Genomic DNA, 9,116 nt, shown 5'->3' on the forward strand with positions numbered 1-9,116 from the left:
TTGATTCTTCGATTTACATAATGTTCATTACGATGCACTACATTTAATCTTTGGCATATCAATAAATTCTGGTTTTACCTGAGATACCCTGTTGAGCTGAAGTGCTTACGTTGATTTTTGCGTCAGTCTGGGTGTCTCGCAGTTTCTCCAGTTATAACCGAAGTGACTCCACGCTGATCCAAGGAAAGCCGCCCATCAAGTAAAGCCACCTATTTGCTTAGCTTAAGAGATTTAGAAAGTATTAATTTGTTTACTAGTGTAATTAATGAGATGATTAAGTACAGTAAAGCCTCTCTTTTGCGGTCACTGGTGTGACCGTTTATCAAGGGTTTCAATGGCATACTTTTATTACACCAGGGAAAAATACTATTTGGCCGTAAAAGAGGGGTGACTCCATCAGTGGAGTGTCCCCGTTAAGAGGAGTTTTACCGTACTACTTAACCGCACATGCATCTCGTAAACATTCCTCTGGGAAATTTCTAAGGAATTTGTGCATGCAGAACGTGTTGCGTGCATATTCGCGACTCCCAACGTACAGTCAAACTCGGTTATAACGACACCTCGGCTGTAATTATTTTACTGTTTGTACTCATTCCCATAAAGAATAATGTTAATGAACATTGGTTATAGCGTCGATAAAATGCAACCACCTTGGATACAACGACGAATTAAATTATGAAATTAAATTTGTGATCCTCACGTATTCCCCAAGGATCAGCATGATCCGTTCAGGGAATTTGTTAGTAAACATTCATGCCCGAACCGGGATTCGAACTCAGACCTGCATAGTGAGACGCTAGCTTCCTAACGGCTCGACTGCCAGGCGGCAAGCGTCACTTTTGTTCCATGTTGATGACGTTTTCTCAAGAAATTGTTGAGGTTAGAGCTGATTACATCTAGGGAATGTTCGTCTGTTTTTTATTCCTAACGTTGGGGAAAAAGATTTATTGCATGTAAATGGTAACAATCATAAAATTTGTCAAACAGGCGTTTGTTATATCAAGGTCAGGTTTCAGAATTCGTAAAATATGAGCTAATTATAGGTGTTATTTTGAAGACGTTCGGAAAAATTCGCTAAATCAGAGCTCATTATATCTGATTCCGATAGTCATCTGGATAATAAAATGTTATCACGGAAATGGGACCGATTTATCCCACTTACCAATACGAAATGTCGATTATGCATAATAACCGGCAAATGTGATGAATTTAGTGCGATTCATCATGTCATGGACGACGCTTGGGTATTATGCATAATCGACGGTAAAAGTGATAAATTTGGGGAAGCTTATCAAACTTACAAAAATGGTAGGTGATTACGCAAAATAAACGCATTTATCACATTTACCGTAACATTATCACCCTAATTATTATAAAGAACATTGATTAACAGGAAAAAAACGAGTCGCGGGGTCGTTGCCTTTTCATTGACAATAATGTGGGATGAATATATTTATGTGATTATAACTAATTATAGTCATACTGAGTCATAATTGTCATGATATAATTTATAAGTCATGTAAATAATCTTAATTATTGATTTCAAAACTTCAACTAAGCCTTGTTGAAAATAGAGAAAAATAAAAGGCAAGGTTCTCGTTAACATTATTCTCTATGAGAATTAGTTAAAACCGCCACTTATTGACGTTATAACCGAGTTGTTAGCAACCGTGGTCGTTCTAACCGAATTAAAATGTATTTGTAAACGTAATGACTGAGAAAATATAGGGCCCACTTGATGGACAAAAAAATACATTTAGAAGTTTTGGAAGTATGCCTCTCTAGGATCAATGGTTCGCTAGTAAAATGTCGTGCGTACTGTTACCTATGCATCTTGTATATACGTATTGCTATACATATACAGGATGCACAGGTAACGGCACGCATTTTACTGGTGAGCCATTGACCAAATTCGGAACTCCAAGTGGTTTCCATCTGGCCAGCGAAAGTTGTCCGCGTTGAAAAGTATCTACACATGCAACACGAAAAATATCTAGCATGACCATATTTCTTATATATAAAAAAAATACGGGATATTGCCAAAAAAAAAGTCGTCAAGTTGCCAGTAACAGCCAAAAGAATTGTCAAAGACAAATTAAGTTGCCAATACCAACCGAAAACATTGTCAAAGGCAAGTAAAGGTGCACTTTATGGCCGAAAAAAATATTGTCAATGACGAAAGAGTAAAGTTGATTTGTTTGAAATTTACAGTCGAAAAAGTTATGAAAGACAACTACAGTTTCCAGTTATCGCTGAAAAAAATTGCTAAAGGCAGGTAAAGTTCCAACAACAATCAGAAATAATTTTCAAAGGCAAGAAAAGCCCATTACAGACAAAAAAAAAAATAGTCAAAGGCAATTAAAATCGCCAACTATCGCTAAAATTGCTGAAAAATCACTGGTGGCGGGTAATGGTGGCTACTGCAAGTCAAAATGTAATTCGCCAAAGCAACGTATATGTTTAGCAATAATGTGGGATGAATATATTTATATGATTATATAATTAATTATAGTCAGAATTATCATAATTTATAAGTCATGTAAATAATCTTAATTATTGATTTCAAAACTTCAACTAAGCCTTGTTGAAAATAGAGGAAAATTGAAAGAGGCATTTTTTTAAAAAGTTCGGATGGTCAAAAATACGGAATGTCCCGTGAACTATGAGTCATATGTTCAAATCTTATGTATGCTACTGCCAAAGCCGGAAATGCAGCCAATTCGCGAATTGGACGAGCGTTTTGGCCAAAGTTCGATGTGCTGATGAAAAAAGGTCCGGTGGGCGCTAAATCCATATTTTTTCATCGCCAACGTGTGATACGTGGCGATATATAGTAGCTGCATTGGATTAGCTCCACTGGATTAGCTCCATGTGACGAGAGAGAAAAAGAAATTTGAGATAAAAAAAATTATTTATATATAATTATATAGATACAGTTTCTGTCAAATTTTGACAAATGTAATCAGTCAGCGGTCATATCCGTCTGTAAAATTTTGAAAAAGCAGAAATGATTACCGCATTGTGACTGTGATATAATGGATTGCCATTAGCGGACGTGGACATGATTATCACGAAAAAATACGCTAAATGGTGATGACCCCGAATCACCTTTTCTTTTTCGGACTTTGGCCAGGGATCTCTATCCACTTCGCGTGAACTGGTCGGGTTCAGGCTTTGGTAGTAACATATATATACAAGGTTGTGCACCCCTACATTAGAATGTTCGTTAGCCGAATCCGTATTTCCAGTAAAACCCCTCATAACGGACAGCCCTCTTTTACGGCCAAATAATAATAATACGGCCCCTTGTATAATAAAACTATGCTTTTTAAACCGTTGATTCATAACCCCTCTTTTACGGACAATTTTTTTTTTTTTTTGTCCCATCGGTGTTCGCGAAAGGTAGGTTTCAGCGTATTAGTCAAGGTAGGAAAAATGTCGAAAAGAAATCTTCGATAGCCGAAAAATTCGTAAGTCGAAGCATTCGTTAGCCGAGGTATAACTAAACATACCAATTTCAAATCTTTTGATTACAAAATCTTGAACCAAACCAAAAAGAATCTCTCTGTTCTCTCTCTGTTCTCTCTTTCTCTCTCTCTCTCTTCTCTCTCTCTCTCTCTCTTCTCTCTCTGTTCTCTCTTCTCTCTCTCTCCGAGTACATCAACTAAGCCAACTCATACCATCATCATTGAGGTATCGATAACACACGATATCACTCTCTCATCCAGTACATTAACGAAAAGCATCGAAAACTAATCATTATGACCGCTAATCCGATTCATCTTGCTATTTAACCACTAACGCTGCTAATTGCCTAATTTTTACGCTGATAATTGAGCATTTATTTTACGGAGAGGACCTGTACATATTAACCACACATAACCACATTCTCTCCAACGTGGAGTAAAACCGAAACTTATCACCACTGCTAAGCCGAAAGTTAAACACGTGAGAGATTAGTAATTAGCGCATCATTGATTTTTATTGAGCGAAAATATTGAATATTGAAAAATTATGCAAATCAGTCATTATTGAAGAATATCTTATATCCTCGATTCATGGGAAAATTCGCCGACAGCAATTCATCTCGCCACGCAATTCACCAATATGAAAATTTCACGGACAAACAGTTCGTCACGAGTGAGTGAGCGATTGAGCGATTGAGCAAGTAAGTGAATATGTGAGCCAGTGAATGAATGTGTGAGCGAGTGATTCAGGAAGTGAGTGAATGTGTGAGCAAGTGATCGAGCAAGTGAGTGAATGTGTGAGAGAGTGATCGAGCGAGTAAGTGAATGTGTGAGCGAGTGATTCAGGAAGTGAGTGAATGTGTGAGCGAGTGATTGAGCAAGTGAGTGAATGTGTGAGAGAGTGATCGAGCGAGTAAGTGAATGTGTGAGCGAGTGATTCAGGAAGTGAGTGAATGTGTGAGAGAGTGATCGAGCGAGTAAGTGAATGTGTGAGCGAGTGATTGAGCAAGTAAGTGAATATGTGAGCAAGTGAATGAATGTGTGAGCGAGTGATTGAGCAAGTGAGTGAATGTGTGAGCGAGTGATTGAGCAAGTGAGTGAATGTGTGAGCGAGTGATCGAGCAAGTAAGTGAATGTGTGAGCGAGTGATTGAGCAAGTGAGAGAATGTGTGAGGGAGTGATTGAGCAAGCAAGTTAATATGTGAGCAAGTGAATGAATGTGTGAGCGAATGATTGAGCAAGCAAGTTAATATGTGAGCAAGTGAATGAATGTGTGAGCAAGTGAATGAATGTGTGAGCGAGTGATTGAGCAAGTGAGTGAATGTGTGAGCGAGTGATTCAGCAAGTGAGTGAATGTGTGAGCGAGTGATCGAGCAAGTAAGTGAATGTGTGAGCGAGTGATTGAGCAAGTGAGTGAATATGTGAGCGAGTGAGGGACCGAATGAGTTGGTGAATCAGCCAGTGAACAAGCTAGTAAGTCACTAAAGTGTTCATGTGCGCACCAGCTCACTCACTCGCTCACCTGCTCTTTCACACGCTCATCTATTTACTTACTTACCCATCCACTCTCACTGACTCACCTACTTATTTTCCCACTGACTTGCTCAGCACTCCTTCACTTATTCTTATTTCTCATTAACCGTCACTCGCTCAACCGTCAGTTTCTGTTATCCGTCATCGTTTTAAAAGAAAATGCGTGAGTATCAACACAAACAAACAGACATCTTTAAAATTGTCCACGGATTACTTTTACACCCTACTGTAGCGGTTCTCAACCGGTGCTCCGCGGAGCCGTTGGGGCTCCTTGTGCGCTCCTCAAGGGCTCCGCGACCACTCGATGAAAATATAAAAAAAACAGTTATTCGAAGGGAAAAAAATTATAATTACTTTAGAATAATAAAAATAAATCAGAGATTTTGCTAAATGAGTAAAAAATAGGTCTACGGGGCTCCGCCATGGAAATTATATGCCAAAAAGGCGAGTCAAAATAGGTTGAGAACCGCTGCTCTAGGTGTTGGCTGCGCGAGGGTGTCCCCCAACATCTTTCGTCAGAACATCACGTGACTTGGTGAAAACAAACACAATTCCCCGTTATTTTCTCATGGCATCCACAGGAATTTAAAATAATAAATGAAAGAAATAATTTCAGCATTGATGAAAGTGATAATTCCTAAATTAATGAAAGAAAATTATCTAGAATTAATGTTAGGGATAATTTCAGCATTAATGAAAGAAAATATTCTAGAATTAATGTTAGGGATAATTTCAGCATTAATGAAAGAAAATATTCTAGAATTAATGTTAGAGATAATTTCAGCATTAATGAAAGAAAATATTCTAGAATTAATGCTAGGGATAATTTCAGCATTAATGAAAGAAAATATTCTAGAATTAATGTTAGGGATAATTTCAGCATTAATGAAATAAAATATTCTAGAATTAATGTTAGAGATAATTTCAGCATTAATGAAAGAAAATATTCTAGAATTAATGTTACAGATAATTTCAGCATTAATGAAAGAAAATATTCTAGAATTAATGTTAGAGATAATTTCAGCATTAATGAAAGATATAGTAATAAAATTAATGAAAGATAATTCCAGGATGAAGGAAAGAGATAATTCCAGGATGAAGGAAAGAGATAATTCTAGGATGAAGGAAAGAGATAATTCCAAAATTAATGAAAAATATAATTCCAAAATTAATGAAAAATATAATTCCAAAATTAATGAAAAATATAATTCCAAAATTAATGAAAAATATAATTCCAAAATTAATGAAAGAGACAATTCCAGAATTAATGAAAGAAATAATTCCAGCATTAATAAGATAAATAAATTCAGCATTAATGAAAGAAACAAATCCAGAATTGGTGAAAGAAATAATTCCAGAAGTAATGAAAGAAAATTCAAGAAATAATAATTAATAAAAGAAATAATTCCAGAATTAATGAAAGCAAATTCCAGACATGAAAAAAATTTTCAGAATTGGTGAAGGAAAATTTAAGAATTAATGAAGGAAAATCCAGAATTAATGAAGAAAAATTCTCGAATTGATGAAAAAATTCTCGAATTGATGAAAAAATTTTCAGCATTAATGAAAGAAATAATTCCAGTATTAATGAAATAAACAATTTAATCTTTTTTCACCTTTAGATGAGTTCTTCTCTCTATCCTTTCTTTAATCTTTAAAACCCAATATTTAGAGACCGAACATTTCTATGGGCAAATTGCCAGGCGGGAACTTCGTTTTCACATGATTTGATGTCGCTGCTGTCGCGGCGTCTGAATGCTCCCTCCCTCCATAAGCTCGATGCAAGCCTTAGAATCTCTGTCGTCTGCTTTTCTCCAGGTTACTTGTTTTGGACGCCTCCTTGTGTCCTGAAAAAATTACTGAACTGGCAGTTCGAACTTCCAGTTCTGTTTGTGAGCTTAGCTTGTAGGGAACCGAACAAACCGACTTCATTTCTGTCGTCTGCTCATTAAAAGAGGTTCCTTGTTTCGGACGTCTCCTTATGCTCAAATAAAATAACCGAACTTTTAGTTTAAATTTCCAGTTCAGTTTATGAGTTTTGTTTATAAGGAACTGAGCGGAATAAACAATATAGTTTTTTTTACTTTGAACTTCATCACCACATGAGTCACTTTTAAATTTGAGATTAGATGGCAGCACATTACTATAAAGTGGAGTGTGGAAAATTTCTTTTTTTACGATCTTACCTGTCTTCTGCTTGTGTGGAGGTCCTGTTTTGGATGTCTTCTTGGGTCTTGAAAAAATTACTGAACTGGATCTAAAGCCGGGTTTTCCTAGGAATAGGTTTGTTGCGCAGCGTGAACCGAATTAGACTATTTTGCGATGAGAGAAACGTATTACATAATTACGCTACGCGTTTGTGTTTTCCTATGGAGGCGCATCAGATCAGCAGGGCGGCTATATAAAGTATATGGCTTTGGCATCAGCTACACTGTCGTCTGCATGCTTCGGTTTGAAGGGAAAGAAAACACAAGAGTGAAGAGAATATCGGCAAAACCGCGGCGTACGACGCATTGTGTCGGGAGAAGCGAATTGTGTAAGTTCGTCGAATCGCCCTGTATTTTACGGGACAGAAAAATTTTCTAATATTATTCTGTTCTTACCAATCTTCCCTACCCCTGGATCCGTTCCTGAGCAAAGGCAGATATCTTCAGCTGCTGCGAATGGAGCAGAGGTGAATACCTTCAGCTACGAATGGAACAGATGTAAATATCTTCAGCTGCAAATGGAACAGAGGTGAATATCTTCAGCTGCGAATGGAGCAGAGACAGAAATATTCAGCTGGGAAAGAAGCTGAGACATACATCTTAAACTGCGAAATGAGTGGAGGCAGAAATATTCAGCTCCCAAATGAGTGGAGGCAGAAATATCCAGCTCCAAATGGAGCGGAGGTACAGACATCTTCAGCTGTGAATAAAGCCGAGGCAGAGATCTTCTGCGGCGAATAGAGCCGAGGCAGAGATCTTCTGCGGCGAATAGAGCCTAGGCAAATATCTTCAGCTGCGGATGGAACGAAGGCAGGTACCTTCAGCTGCTAATGAAGCCGGCTGCAAATGAAGCCGTGACAGACATCTTCAGATTCGAATGGAGTGAAGCCAGGCGGATCCAGGGCGATGTCTCGGAGAAGCGACTTCCGGCGTTGGATCATCCGTATTTCACGGGACAGACAAATTTCTCCCATATTTATTCGGTTCTTGGGAGGGAGGATCGCTCTCCGTCTGGATCCGCACTTGGGCACTGCTCTTAAGAGTAGTGCGAAATTCGAGTTGATAAAGTGATTAGCTTTGTCGACAAAAAAAATCCTCTCGTGTCTGCTCCCCTCTACTTGCGGCCCCCGGGAGCAGGTGAGTCTTGTGACCCGAGCGTCGGATCAGAGGGTGTGGAAACCAAAAAGGGTAATTGCTCCAGCTGACTTAGCATCTAGTTACAATCGTTGCAGTCCTGGTTACTCTTTTGGGAAGAGCCGCAAACAGTGGGGAGGCAAGCGGGTCCAGTGGCCCTGGCACCGGACCAGAGAGGGCACCAAACATTACAAAGGGTGCCAAAATGTGATCTTGCCCGGCTGACCAAGCATCAACCCTGTTGCGATCCTGCTTGTGGAAAGGAGCCTATGGGGGAGCCCAAGGACGTAGCGTGGCTTCTCGGGGCCCCCTTGAAAAGATTTATTATCATGCAAAATAAGTGTATATTTTTTGTAAGCCCCCCCCCCCCCATTTGCTCGAGGCAGGACTCGTGTGGGGGGGGGGAGCAGAATAATATGATTTGGTGAACTTTTTTTCCGAAGCATTTTTCATACAAATTATTAGGTGAGCATTTCCAACCAGATGGGAGGGGGTGGGGGCTTAGATATATCACTTTGTTCGGGTGTCTTCTTTTGATGATAGGTATACAGTGCCGTCTTAACGCATGGGCCCAACTGGTCACCTCAAGAGAATAGGGGCCATGCCCCCCCCCACATCCTGGAGCGGGGCCCCTAGGCTGGGATCTTTTGTGGGGCCCCCGGTCAGACTTCTTACGTGTCCCTTATGTAGTTAATTTGTAGCATGAAAAAGTAAAAAATGATGAGAAATGTTCCGGGCCCAGGGCTAGAGCCCTGTCAGCCGCCCCTCCCCCCCT

This window comes from Pholcus phalangioides, unplaced genomic scaffold (assembly GCF_987345545.1).
Source record: "Pholcus phalangioides strain wild (caught in Gottingen) unplaced genomic scaffold, Ppha-v1.0 ptg000002l_1, whole genome shotgun sequence".
NCBI lineage: Eukaryota > Metazoa > Arthropoda > Arachnida > Araneae > Pholcidae > Pholcus > Pholcus phalangioides.